Consider the following 14,481-nt stretch of genomic DNA (forward strand, 5'->3'; position numbering starts at 1 on the left):
ATATGATATTATTGTAGGGGAAGTATTTCTAAACTGTGAAGGGCTTGCTTGCAGAAGATACTGTTCTTTCAACAACTGTGAGCGAGGCCTTCAGTGGGGTGTCTCCTGAGGACAACTGGTAAGAACAGTTGATAGTTTCAGTCTCTCTGGGCTGCAATTTATTAAAAAAAAAATTTTTTTTTTTACCTGGAATGGTAAAGTATAAGCATTGAAATCATAACCTTTTGGGAAAAAAAAAATCAAATGCTGTCTGTATTGCTTCATCATAAGACGTATCCCTGGATGGAATTTCTCAAAACTAATGGGGTGGGGATGGGCGACGGTGAGGATGTCAGATCTGTAGCATGTTTTCTCATTAGCACTTCTACACTGTGTGTGGATTTGAATATAGTTGTTGGATTTCCCCCCCTCATTTCTCACTGGCACCTCTCAATTTCTCCTCCCATCTGTTAATGAGGAAGCATTACTATACAGAAGATGAGTAGTGAGGAGTCAAAATAGGAGGAACAAAGACTCTATGAACTAGTGAGTAGACTTTTCTAGGCTGTCTTGGCTTATAAGAATAATGATCAAATTGAAATTCTTTCAAAATAATTTATTGCTGGCCTGCCTTCTCCACTGAATGATATGCTCCCGTGTGGGGGATGGGTCTTACACATTTCCATCTCACCAGCAGTCATTAGGAGAATCTGGCACTGAACAGGCACTCATCACTTGTCTGCTGAGCTGAACTTAGCCAGTGGCATCTGGCATGACTTGATTGAGGACATAAGTTGGAAAGACATGGTTTTCAACAACCAGGACTGACCAAGTTCAAAACCAAAACATTGCATTGGAAAAAATAACTTCCCTGCCTTCTAGTATCTTTTAGTCCACACTGCCTGAAACAGCACAGAGTTGGTTCCTGTTTTTGAGTTGCATATAGACACCTCATCCCTGCTAGCACAATAACAACATACTTATTGAGCAATTATTCCATGCCTGGCACCGTCATACGTCTTAGACAAGTTAAATCCTGTAGCCATCAGAGGAAGTAGCATTATGGGACAGGCACTCTTCTTGTCTCCATTTTATCCATGTAGTAACTGATGTAAATGGAAACTTCTATCCCTTTCCCCAAGAGATGTATAGAACTTTCCCCAAATACAAGCCTAGTGAGTGGTAGAGCAGGGATTCAAATCCAGAAAGTCTAGCTTCTGCATCCACGTTCTTAGCCACTATACTAGATTTCCTCTTTGCATGGAGTAGCCATGTAGACAGAAGAGCCTTGAAGGGTGGTTGTGGAAAGAGGAGAAGTAAAGTCAGGTGGTGCTCCTGGGACAAAAGTAAGGCAGTGTCCTGCGTCTATGCCGGCTCCCCTGTGGGGCAGAGCCAGTCTTGCAGCAATGACCCCTTCCCTGTGGCATGTTTCAAAACAGAAACATGGTGACCAGACGTGGCTGTGACCCAGCGAAATGGATTAGCTAGTGATTTCAGTGACTGCTACCAGCTCCACCAGCCGGGCTGGCTTGCTTTTCCCCACATGCTCTTCTCTAATGGGTACAGACATAATTGAAAGATGACATGATGTGAAAAATATAGTGGACAAATGAGAAAAGAGGTCAGCATTTGGCAGAATGAAACAGAAAGGTTGGCTTCGACCAGACCAGTAGATCTTAGTGACTATGGCTGCTACTTACTCCCTAGATTTACAGAGTTTAGTCAAAGTGATTAAGGAAACTCCTGAAACTGTTGTTGAAACAAGTCCGTCAGTGGTCTAGACTTTCTACAGCCACTTACAGAAAATAGCAAGATATGAAAAGGGAGGGGGCGGTGCCTGTGAAGGTCTTCCAGCAGTGAATTAGTCATTAATTAACCCTGGGCAGAAAATGCTTTGTATACACAGAATTCTTTTCACTGGTAGCCCAACTCCTGCTCTAAGTAGAAACTCTGTAGGTAAGACGTGGGGGAAATGGTTAAAGACAGTAATAAAACCTTGGGCTTCTTTGTTCTATGAAATAAGTGGAGGAATGAGTCAACCTACTTAGAAATAAACAGGCAAATGGAAGAAGGCAACCCTACTTCCTTAGTCTCCTCACGGGAGATCTGCCTGTTGTTTCAGTTGCTTTTCTGAAAGTCTATATAGTGATCGTTAGGAGTTCAGAAGAAGTTTTCTCTAGACAGAACGCTGTAAACTGTAGGTAGAATGCCAGGCTTACTGACCGACCGGAGGGAGTGTAACTAAAATGTTTGTTACAGGAAAAAAAAAAAAAAAAGGTAGAAACTCATCCTGTTGAAATATCTCAGAGAAATTTAATAAGCTGTCCTCTCACTTTGAAGGCAAATGCTTAAGAAACAGCAGTTTTAATTAAGCCTTGGCTCAGAGAAATGAGGTTCTGGTCCAGACACTGAAGGGGGTTCAGGGAACTTGGAGGAGGCTAGAGGTTTATAGCCCAAATCTGATGTATCCCAAGAGTCAGGAGCAGTCCCTGACACATTGTAGGGTGTACAGTGAACACGTATTGGATTCAGGGTGATTGAAATTTATTTTCACTTTGGGAAGTATGACTTACCCATAAAAACATAATCATTAGAGCTGTGTTCGGGTCCAAAATGGAATAAAATGGGGGAAGGAGGGAGAAGGGGAATGCTGAGAAGCACTGATGTGAGAAGTAGGTTGTCATAATTAATAGGAAATATAGTTTCCCATAGAAACTATATTCTATGGTTATAGGAAAACATAGTTTCCTATAGAGACATAATTAATGAACAGTAAAGAAAAAGTCAGAGATTATTTGGCACAGTCCTCACCTCCTCCTTCTTCTACCCAAGGGACAAGAGGGTGGTAGGAAAAGTCTTGTGCCTTGCACTTCCTGGGGCAGCCACCAAGAGGCGCTGTCAGGCCAGAACAGTTCAGTTGCTGGCCTGAGCTCTTTGCAGGTAGGAGAAAGAAGCAGAAATAAAATTATTTTGAGTGTACAACATTAGTTACAGAGGGAGTGTTGTATATCTTTATTGAATTACATAGAGGGGAGAGATTTTAAATCCTCGTTAATGAATGAAAATATTAAACTGGTATGGGATATTGGAAAGAGCACTGGGCAAAGAGTCAGACTTGCATTTCAATTTTAGCTCTTCTACTTAGTAGTCACATGACCTTGGCTGAGGTGTTTGGTTTTTTGTTTGTCTGTTGTTTGTTTTTAGCATTTGAAACTTAGTTCTCTTCTCTATAAAATGTGGCTAAAAACTTCCTTCCTTACTTCAATTGTGATCCAGTGAGATTCTGCTCAAGAAACAACTTAGAAAACGATAAAATGACCTTCATGTTTCCAGAAGTGTAATAGTTTATTCATCCAGAAAAGTGAAGATGTTGGGCCAGATGACCTCTGAGATCATTTCTCCTCTAAAATTCTGACGCTTGGCATGGCCTGGGTTTAAATGATCATGCTATTCCCCAACAGCAGCTTGCTAATGTCACTGACCTGAGAAAGGGGAATGCAGTGGCTTATTCCAGGCTCTGTCCCCGGTATGCTGAACACTCTGTGCCTAGTTTCTACTTCAAAGGACCACTGAAGAGCCCACAACGCATTTTGAACCAAGGTGCTCTTTAATATTTAACCTGTTAAATTAACGTGACCAAATAATTTTCCATCTAACCTGGAGCATCTGTGTGTAAAGGGGGTGCTGTGACTAATTACACTAAGACAACAGCATACGTCAGAGCGTCCCAGGCAAACCTGGATATCTGGTCCCCTTAGTATACATAAAACATTCGATTTCTCACTTAGGTGTGGGATAGTACAAATATTCCTGTTGAATTTAGGTATCCATTACTGCTGTTAGAGTTTAGCAAGATGCGGTTCTGAATCTTGGAGGACAGAAACACATATTCCTAACCTCAGTAATGAACAGGAGGCTATGAGAAATCATATGGTTGCAGCTCTGTGGTCACCGATCCGAGAGCACACTATAGCTTCAAATTTCCCTTTCATTTTTACCCCACTTTGAATCGGTAGGATAGAAATTTGTCTGATGGGGTGAATATGCTTGGGCTTCTGCCTGCTTTGGGTATTGTTAGTATGGTTGTGCTAATGCTTAGTAAGTGTGAATATTCATTATGTCCCAAACAGAGTTTGGTCCTATGACCAAATATAAACAAAGCGACAAAAAAACGGCATGTACTAGAGATTTCCACCGGCCCAGCCATGTGCTCAGGGCTTTTCAAACCAGATAATCCAGGAGGGGTGAGACTTGTGAAGTAAATTGATTTCAGATCTCTTTGAAAATGTCTCATGCCCTAATACACCAAGAAAACAGATTTTTAGACAAATAGATTTCTGTTATAAGGGGGGGGGGATCTTTAATATTTTCCAAAGCAAACCATTAAACATGAAGAGAAATTTGTACTGCTAAGGCTAGAAGCAAATAACAAAAAGACCACCTTTCTAAACTGTTTGTGGAGAGGAAAAATGGCACAAGTCAAAATGGCAGGTTATAAATATCCCTTTTTAAAAAGAGACTTACTTATTTATTTTGGGGGCTTCAGCTGATTGAGGAGCCCAGCTCTGGGCTTGAGTCTCATGACCCTGAGATCATGACCTGAGCCAAAACCAGGAGTCAGACACTTAACCGACTGAGCCACCCAAATGCCCCTATCAATGTCCTTTCTATGTTTTAAGCTTCTCATTTTGGGTAACCCACTTAGCTTCCTAATTCTGCTTGACTTAGAAGACATTAATGAAATTAATTAGATTAATAGGTTGCAGGGTAGGGAGAAATAGGTTTCTTTCTTAGAAGAGGAAGGGTGCTCCAAAACTTAAACACTAATGATAGAAATCAGCCTGGTATTTTAAAAATCTAATCCAGTGAAGCCACACACAGATAACTGAGAGTCGAGTAGGATTGTCATATGGTCCTGTAGCCATCTAGTCGCTTTAGAATGTCAACAAAAATTAGAGTGTTTTTATGAAGTGGTTCTTATTCCCAGTGCCTGACTCTCAAAAAGGCTATTCACTTGTCATTCTGGGGACATTTCATCATGATTTACTTTTTAAAAATGTATACTGGGTTCTACAATACTTTTGCCTGAGCCATGATTTCATGGTAAAGAAGAGTAGCCAGGTATTCCTGGTATTGCACATGCGTGATGGGTCGATGGTTAGGCTGCCTGTTTGTAGGAGTTTGTAACATAATGCAAGCAGGCATAACTTTCTCAGGTTTATTTTGCATTTTGAAATGTCTAGGAAAGACTCTTTGGGGGTGCCTGGGCGGCTCAGTCAGTCAAGGGGCTGCCTTTGTCTCAGTTTATGATCTCGGGGTCCGGATCAAGCCCCATGTCAGGCTCCCTGCTCAGCAGAGAGCCTGTTTTTATCTCTTCCTCTGCCTGCTGCTCTGCCTATTTGGACTCTATCTCTCTGTCAAATAAATAAATAAAATCTTAAAAAGAAAGAAAGAAAAGACTCTTTGAAGAATTATCTCTACACAGAAGTATTTCAATCAATTATTCTTTTTTATGGTCCAACCACCATTCTTGTTTTATGACTGTAATTAGGTAATGAATAAGATGACATGCACTTGGTACTTTATGCCAAAGTCCAACCATGCATGTTGCTTGTTGCCATGAAACTCAGTTATATGGGCCTTATTTTTTTATCCACTTGTTTTTATGAACAGGTGTTCAGCTAATGGAATAAACAGCGGGTGTGCTGCTAGAGTCTTCTTATTAACATCACAAAATAATTGAAAAAGACAGATACTCTACAAAGTCCAGCCCAGGGGATAACTTAACCTACTGTAGGTCATGTCACTGAGCATTAGAGTGATGTTGCAGAAAGGCTGGATGAGGGGGCACCTGGGTGGCTCAGTCAGTTAAGCATCTGCCTTTGGCTGAGGTCTTGATCCCAGAGTCCTGGGATCAGCACCTTGGAGGGCTCCCTGTTTGGTGGGGACTCTGTTTCTCCCTCTGCCTCACCCCCCAAATCATGCTCTTTTGCTCACTTTCTCTCAAATAAATAAATCTAAAAAAAAAAATTAAGAAGAAGAAGAAATGCTGGACGGAGCCTCAGAAGACCCTCACTCTGCTTCCAGAAATGTTACTTAAATTTCCAAGTGACTTTGGACAACTTAATTGCTTTGAACTGCCAGCTCTTCATCTAGAGCTGAAGGTATCCCCACCTGCTACACTAATCCTACCCCCACCTGCCTCACAGAGTTGTTGTAGGATTCAATAAAATTATGCTTATGAATAGCACTATAAATTATAAACACTATATAAATACAAGATATCCCTATTATGGTTCCTATGCCTTTCCTGGTGACTCAGGATCTGCTGTTGGGCAATTGAATGCCAACGGGTTTTGAAACATTAAAATAGCAAAACATTCTGGAAACTTCACCCAACCCTATGTAATAAGGTCCCTTAGAACATTTCATTTGCTTTGTCCAGGTAATAAATGGCCAATATGGGGAAATGAAATGCTTCTGGAACTGACCAGCCCAAGTTGAAGAACATCATGTTGAAAAGGAAAGATCATTGAAGATCACACTCTTTAAGCTCCAGAATATTATTTCAGTCTCTTAATAAGGAAGTTACTAAGGAACTAAGAAAAACTTCTAAACATTTGAAATACTGGACTAGTACTTGTGATATCATGTGTTTCCATTTCTCACAGACAATTCAATATTCCTCATCGCTTAAAGTAAACATAGACCATCTAGCCCACCCCTCTCCCTTTCCTGTTTCCCATCAACCAGATCTAAAGAGTGCTCAACCATAAGTAGGAATATATTTATTATGGCATTATTTGTGAGATCTGAAAGCAGCAGAAATTTTCAATACTAGAGGATTCAATAAGCAAAGCGTGCATAGAAATAGGAGACCAATAAAAAGTAGTTAGAAACAAGGTGTTAGATACATTAGAAATATAATTGGCAACATAGGTCAGTCTTAAGAATATGCTGTTAAGAGAACAAGATAAAGGGTGAGTGGGAGAGTAAATAAGTAGAATGAGAAGGAAAACCCAAGAAGGGTCTTCTGTGTACCACAAATTAAGGAATATGATGACACGAGCCTCAAAACAAAACAAAGACTTTAAAAATTAAAGGACTGGTGGGCTGCCCCCTCTTTCAGAGTTTGCTTGTGTAATTCTTCCTAAGGTATTTTTGCATAATGAGGGACTGCTTCCTGGCTTACTCAGTACCCTTCATGCTGCAGCCCATACCAGCCCTGGGTTGGTCCATTTCCTCTCAGCTGGCCAGGTGAAGAACAGATAGTTGACCACCATGATCACCCTCCAGACTTTTCAACACTGATATCAAATGGTTTTCTTGCCTTCTCTTATCCAAGTTATCCTTTTGCTGTTCCTTATTTTATTATTATTTAGCCATTTAGGAGCTCTTCTAAGCTAGCTCAAAGGACTAGAAAACTCCCTTTTAAATTGTGGAACCTGGGGTGCCTGGGTGGCTCAGTCAGCTAAGCATCTGCCTTCGGCTCAGGTCATGATCCTGGGGTCCTGAGATCGGGCCCCACATTGGGCTCCCTGCTCCACAGGAAGCCTGTTTCTCCCTCTCCCACTCACCCTGCTTGTGTTCCCTCTCTCTGTGTGTCTCTCTCTGTCAAATAAATAAATATAATCTTTAAAAATAAATAAATAAACAAGTAAATTGTGGAACCTGAACCAGGCATAATGCTAATGAAAGAGGAGATGACCTTCCCCTTTCTTTCTTTCTTTCTTTTTTTTTTAGTAAACTTCCCCCTTTCTTTAGTCCTGCTTCATTCACCCCAATGCCAGCCATCTCCAAAGGATGCCATTCTATTCCCGCAGAAGAGCACAAAGAACACACAACAGAAGGACAGATACTTCCACGTACAAGTTACTGAATTAGAGTATTTTCTAGGGGCACCTGGGTGGCTCAGTGGGTTAAAGCCTCTGCCTTCAGCTCAGGTCATGATCCCAGGGTCTTGGGATCCAGCCCCACATTGGGCTCTCTGCTCAGCAGGGAGCCTGCTTCCTCCTCTCTCTCTGTCTGCCTCTCTGCCTACTTGTGATCTCTGTGAAATCAATAAATAAAATCTTAAAAAAAAAAAAAAAGAAGAATTTTCTAAAACAAATTTCACTCCTGAGCATCAGTAGACCAGAAATTTAGAAAGGAGTGAGGGGCATAAGAGCCAGAGACATTGTTTATATAAATTTTCTTAGGGAGAAACCATACAGGAAGGAAATGAAGACTAGACTATCAGTGAAGACTAGATTATCTAAGTAGACCCGTCATGTCCTCAAGAATTTAAGGAAACTTCCATTATGATCCTCTAGACCTAGTGGCTACTGTGGCAGCCATTAGTTTCCTGCCCAGGACACACTAAGAGATCAGAACCGATCGATGTCTGCCTTAGATTGTTTCTGGTTTTGTTTTTAACATCAAAGGACAGAGAAGCTCTGAAAGATCTGGAGGATTTTCATGTTTGGCCACATTTTATCAAAACTACCAGGAGCAAATTACAAGAAATCATATGAGAATAGGTAAAAATTAACTTCCCTACTTTAAAAAAAAACTTCTATCGTTATCCAAACATGGCCATAAGCTAACATTAGAACCTGAAGCAAATAGAGTAATTTGACCTTGTGATGAACAATTCCTTGAGCCCCTAGCATTCATGTTGAACTTCTGTTTGGCAAGCCAACATAAATATACCGGCTCTCCATCTGGGCTGTCAGGACACAATGCTTCCCACCGGGAACCCGAGTCACAGAGCGAGTAAGTAACTTGGCAGGGACCAGAATGAGGTGTGGGGAGGGCTGGTACCAGAGCCAGCTCAGCCACCAACTCATCGTAAGATGCAGGACAACTCTTTGTACTCTTGAACCTTTATGTGTGGTATTCAGAGGTAACCATGTAGTTTATTGCTCAGGTTAAGTACTTTTGGAAATGAAAGGAGGCGCTATTAATAATCCACTGGAGGGCCGCCTGGGTGGCTCAGTGGGTTAAAGCCGCTACCTTCGGCTCAGGTCATGATCCCGCATCAGGCTGGGATCGAGTCCTGCATTGGGCTCTCTGCTCAGTGGGGAGCCTGCTTCTCTTCCTCTCTGTCTGCCTACTTGTGATCTCTATCAAGTAAATAAATAAAATCTTTAAAAAAAAAAAATCCACTGGAACAAAGATATTTCAGGCTCCCTCTGTTTCAAAACTTCATTAGAGCTGAATGAGAACTGAAAATAGGACCCAGGCTCCTGAACATCAGACTCATACTTCCCTAGGCTCGACTGTTGTCTGCCGGGACTTGTCTATACTGGGATTCTGTGGAAGAGTGTTTAACCTATCACTCGAAGATCGATGAAGGGAGTTTCCCAGCAAATAGAAAGGACAACCTGACCTGTACCTGTTTGGTCATGAATCCACACACCCAAAACTCACGTGTGTTCAGAATCAACAGCACCGACATGTCAAACCCATATTGGGGTCATTGAAGGGTGGGGTGGTCAAGGGACCCAAAGCCAGGAAAAGAACAGGTACACACACACCCTGCACCAGGAGAATCCCTTAAAGGCTGCTCTCTACCAGTCTGCCCAAGGTGAGCTGGATGGCTGTGGTCCAGGGGCTGCCGCGGGATCCTCAGGTGCTGGCTTTGAGATGGGCAGGTAAGTACTTTATAAATTCCCGCGAGCCATATGCCACACTTCCGCTCACATTTGGATCTTTGCACCGTTCTGTGGACCATCCCCATTCACCTGGCTTTTTAAAAAGTTCGAGGGAGCCATCAACAACATCTAAAAATTAATCTGGGTTGAGTCATGACACAGTCTTAAAAAAAAAAAAAAAAAGTCCAAGTGAGTTAAGCCGTTCCACAGTAAGATAATTTGAAAACAAAGGGGGAGGGGGATGGATTCAAAGGCAAGCCATCCAAAGAAGGCAGAAATTCTGTCACTGTTCTACAAAAATGGTGTTTATCAGCTGTGCAATCATGTCAACTCATTTTTCAAAAAACAGTTTTTGGTGAAACTCTGGCCAGAGAAAGAAACATCAGGCTTCCCAACAGCAGCATGAAACCATTTGTGGGCTGGCCACCTGATGCCAATAGCCTAATCTGTTCCTCCGAACTTGAGTGCCCGGTCTGCCAGGAGCCAGGACAGTGCTTACCTTCTCCGTCCTCTCCTCGATGCTACGCGCTCACGGGGAAAGACTCCGTGCCCTCTGGCTGCCCAGCCGCTCTGGGCTCCCAGCTGCTTGCAGACTCTGCTTCCCTACAGGTTAATCACACACCTGGCCACACCCCTCTTTGGAGGCAGGACGTGCCACATGCCACTGCCACTTGCCGAGGAGAGCTGTAGCAATCTCAGGCTTCTGAGGGAAGACAGGGCTGTCAAGGACCCAGAGTCCCAGGAACTGAGGGGGTCCCTTGTCCCCGGCTGCAGGACTGCATCCCCAAGGAAGGAAGCCCCTTGTCACTAGGACAAGGCACTGGCACTGCTAGCGCCAGCTGTCCACGCAGGAGGGTGAGCCCTGTAATACCTGTAAAGCCCTGTGAGCAGAATTACCTGATGTTTTATCTCCACTGTAGTGTCCTTAAGGTGGCTCTGTTTTTCAGAAAGATAAATGCAGCCATCTCCAATAAGCCCATATGCATTTAACAAAAAATAGACAAATTCAGACAAAGCATGCTGCGCAGCCCCGCAGTCCTATGGAATGCCCTGCAGGATGGAATTTGAGGAATTCTGCTCCAAACCCCCAATCTTGGTGTATTTTCCCCCAGCAAGTTGCTTGGAATTTTTACCAGTCGGGATTATACATTTCGCCTACAACTTTGATCCTCCTGATTGCCCCGAATGGTAATTATATTTAGATAACATTTCAAAGAATTCCCAGATACATTATCTTGCTGGGACCTACTTAATATCCTGGGACATAACTCATTAAACAATTATTGTCTATTAAAATCATAACTTTAATTAGTTTTCCAGAGATGGAGAAGCCAAGCCCAGAGGGGATGAGACCCTGGAAATCAGATACGTTTGGACTAGAAGGGAGCGGAGAAACCAACTAACACATGGAGCTGGCCCAGGCAGAGCAGGGGTGGTGGGCGGTCCCAGGGGCACGCCTGCACCCACCCGGGAGCCATGGTGAGGAACAGACCGGAGCAGCAGTAGCCCCAGAGGCAAACTTCACCCCCTCACCCTGCTGTCCAGGACCAACTGGAACTCACACAGAAATCCAGCCCCCCCCCCCCCCGCCCCCACGGTGCCAGATTGGCTCCTTCCAGGGCTGAGAACTCGAGCTGATCCTCACAAGAACAACTCAGCCACCCTGGGCACCTCAGCAGAGAGCCTGGTGTGTCTGCTGCAGGACTCTCCATTAGTATAATCCTCTGGCTTATCCCAGATATTTTGGGAGGGAACAAAAGGAAGACTTCGTTTTGAAACATCCCTTTGGCCATCCCTTCTCACGTGTTAGCACAATCCCTAAATAATGCAGCTGTGTGGTTCTGAGTAATTCTTTCCGCTGGCTGCCCCGAGCCTGTCTGGGTTCCAAGTATTTGCATGAAATGCGCTGGATGCCTTGTCCTAGCTAGAGCTGCCAGTGTGGTTTTGAGGACCCAGGAGCGTGGTCTCAGTGCTTCCTCTTCCTCTGAGATCTGCTGTCTTCCCTGGGCCATGGGAGGGGTGGTTCTATGGTCAGGGGCAGACCCACCTTATCTCTGGGCTTCCTTAGCCTCCTGTGGCAAAGGAGAGGTTGGGGTCTCACTGGTTCTCATCCCATGCCGTGCATTAGAATCTGGGGATGGGGGGGTGGCGGGGGCTTTAAAAAACAATGCCCAGAGATCCTTTTTAATTGGTCAGGGTGGGGTTTATCCTGGGTATTTTTTTTTTTTAATTTTTAATTTTTTATTATCCTGGGTATTTTTAAAAACAGTTTTCCTGATCTGCAATTGCTGAGTTAGATAATCTCTGGAACCTTCCAGGTTCTATACTAGCCCTCAATCCTGACCCTCTGACCCTCCATTTTCTTGATGGAATTAATTTTTTTCCAAACATACTTTTTATTTTCAGTATGCTGTATAGGCTGAATTTTTTTAGAAATGCCCTTAATTATATAGAAAAGCTGTGTTGTTAAAGTATTGTTTGTTGAAGCCTAATTGCCATAGACTACCACACATGTCTAAACCGACTGAGCCACCCAGGCGCCCCCTTACCACACATGTCTAAAGTGGACCATCAGATACATTTTCATCCGTAAAAAATGGTTACCACAATCACATAGTGAATATATCCACCACCCCAAAAAGTTTCCCGGGCCCCTTGGTAATTCCTTTACCTCTCTTCTCCCCTCCTCTTCCCCAGGTGACTGCTGATCTGCTTTCTGCTACTATACTTTGCATTTTCTATCACTTTATATCAATGGAGTCATACAATATGCTCAGCTTCTTTTTCTTAAGATTTTATTTATTTATTTGACAGAGAGAGAGAAAGAGATAACAAGTAGACAGAGAGGCAGGTAGGGGGGCCAGGGAAGCAGGCTCCCCGCTGAGCAGAGAGATTGATGTGGGGCTGGATCCCAGGACCCTGAGATCATGACCTGAGCTGAAGGCAGAGGCTTAACCCATTGAGCCACCCAAATGCCCCTTACCCAGCTTCTTATTAAATTTTAGATATCAAGCTCTTTGAGAACAGGAGCCCATCTTGTATTCTATTCTCTTCCTCCAGGCCCCTAAGTTATCTTTACAGAGAAACCCCTTATTCATTATTTGCTTGATGGAAATAATGAAACTTGGTGACCTTACAAGTGAGCTTCGATTGGGTGGCCAGCTCCCCACGCCTCCTAACCAGCAGTTCCACTCAGTTTAAAATGATAAATTAGGGACACCTGGGTGGCTCAGTGGGTTAAACCCTCTGCCTTCGGCTCAGATCATGATCCCAGGGTCCTGGGATATAAATAAGTAAATAAAATCTTCTTTAAAAAAAAAAAAAAGATAAATTAGCTTAAATGCATTCATTTGGGGGTCTGTGGAGTTCGAGGGCTCCAGAAAATGAGTGTCGAGGTGTGTGTTTGGGGGGCGGAGGGAACTATCTGGGAAAGGTCCTTGGCTTTTGCCAGATTCTTAATCACCAGATTCTTGACCCCAAAGGAGGAACTATGGAATTGATGTCGTGTTTTATTCCTATTACAATCCTACATGTATTTTATTAATATGATGCCTAACTGGAACTCCTCTCCGGTCCGCTCCCTTTCCTCCTCCCTGCCCCTCCCCTCAGTACCTGTATTTTGTTCTCTGCCTGCTCTGGTTATACTTCACCCTGCTCCACTCAAGGCCTGTGGGGTTGGCAGTGCTGTCCCCCGGGAACTTTCTGCATTCCTCTTCTCTTCAAGACCCTCTTACCAAAGTCCCGTGGAGTGCTGTGCCTCTTTACTCAATGATTCCTGTCCTACAGTACCTAACAGTCCACCGAAACAGCCGGGTACTGGGCTCCAATATCACAAACCAACATTGCCTCAAACCCCTCGAGCGTGGGGTTCCTTTTCATCTTAAACAAGATCAGTGTTTGCACTATTGTAAATAAGTGTTAGAAGAACCAGACAAAACAAGATATAGCGCTGCAGATTCACCGCTGAGCCGTCTCCATCTCTGTTTCCTCCAGAGATACCGCCACTTACTCTACTTTACCGGACATAAAAAGATATTAAAAAATAATGCGATGTCTGATTCGAGACTGAGATGAACGATAACATCAGCTTCTCAGGGATCAACCCAAACACATCTGGCCCAGTCACGCAGACACAGGTTTCAGAGTAATCTTCCAGAGAGAGGAGAGAGCAAGAAAAACATCTCACCTGCTGGCCAAAAGGCCAGCCCGGACTCCACCTTGCCCTGATCCCCCAACCCCTTGCATTGTCTACAAGGGTCTGCTATCTTCCTCCCAGCCGCGGTCTCTAGCTCCCTGCTCCGGACCAGCTCTGAACTTTTTGCCTCCCTTTCAGCCCTGCCTTGCCCCGACAGAAGAGCACATGCAGTAACTAACAGAAGGGCACTGCGGTCCAGTTCCTACAGTTTCATTCCTCTGCAGTAAAAGCAAACCTCAGAAAGTTACTTACGTGGAGTGGCAAAGGCAAGTCCTGGATCTGGAAGCGGAGTTTGCTGATGCCAGCCCGCTTAAATAGCCGGTCTGGCTGACGCGGGCTGCTGGTAGCACGTTTATTTACGCCTGTGAGTGCTCGCTCAAGCAAGGACCTGAAAAACCTGCAGCGTGGGCAGCAGGGGAACAGCTGAAAGTATGCCCAGGTTACATCCCGCCTGGTTCTTCGAGTCTGAAAGGCAGGCGGTGACTTCTGAGTTCCACGGAACTTTCTTGTCACCACCTTCTTGTCCCTGCTCTCTTTCTTGGCCAGGCAAGACTCTGTGCCTAGATGACATGAGAGATGCAGCTGAGAGAGGAAGAAAGAAACAAAGGACCCAGGATCATTGCGCCAACTTCCTTTTTTTTTTTTTTTTAATTTTTTCAATTTATTTATTTT

At 43.8% G+C, this 14,481-nt stretch overlaps 1 protein-coding gene across 2 annotated transcripts in view; it reads right to left on the reverse strand.

Moving 5' to 3' along the window:
• The window catches only part of HOPX (HOP homeobox), a 30,033-nt gene extending 15,844 nt beyond the window's left edge, over positions 1 to 14,189 (reverse strand). Inside the window, exon 1 of one of the 2 annotated variants that reach the window (XM_059384494.1) lies at positions 14,062 to 14,189. The gene's annotated coding sequence lies outside the window, so the exon portion shown is untranslated. Of the gene's footprint in view, positions 1 to 10,113; positions 10,223 to 14,061 lie in introns of those variants that run through there. The other variant, XM_059384486.1, reaches the window with a different exon arrangement.
• Positions 14,190 to 14,481: the final 292 nt, after the last annotated feature.

This window comes from Mustela nigripes, chromosome 1 (assembly GCF_022355385.1).
Source record: "Mustela nigripes isolate SB6536 chromosome 1, MUSNIG.SB6536, whole genome shotgun sequence".
Classification (NCBI taxonomy): domain Eukaryota; kingdom Metazoa; phylum Chordata; class Mammalia; order Carnivora; family Mustelidae; genus Mustela; species Mustela nigripes.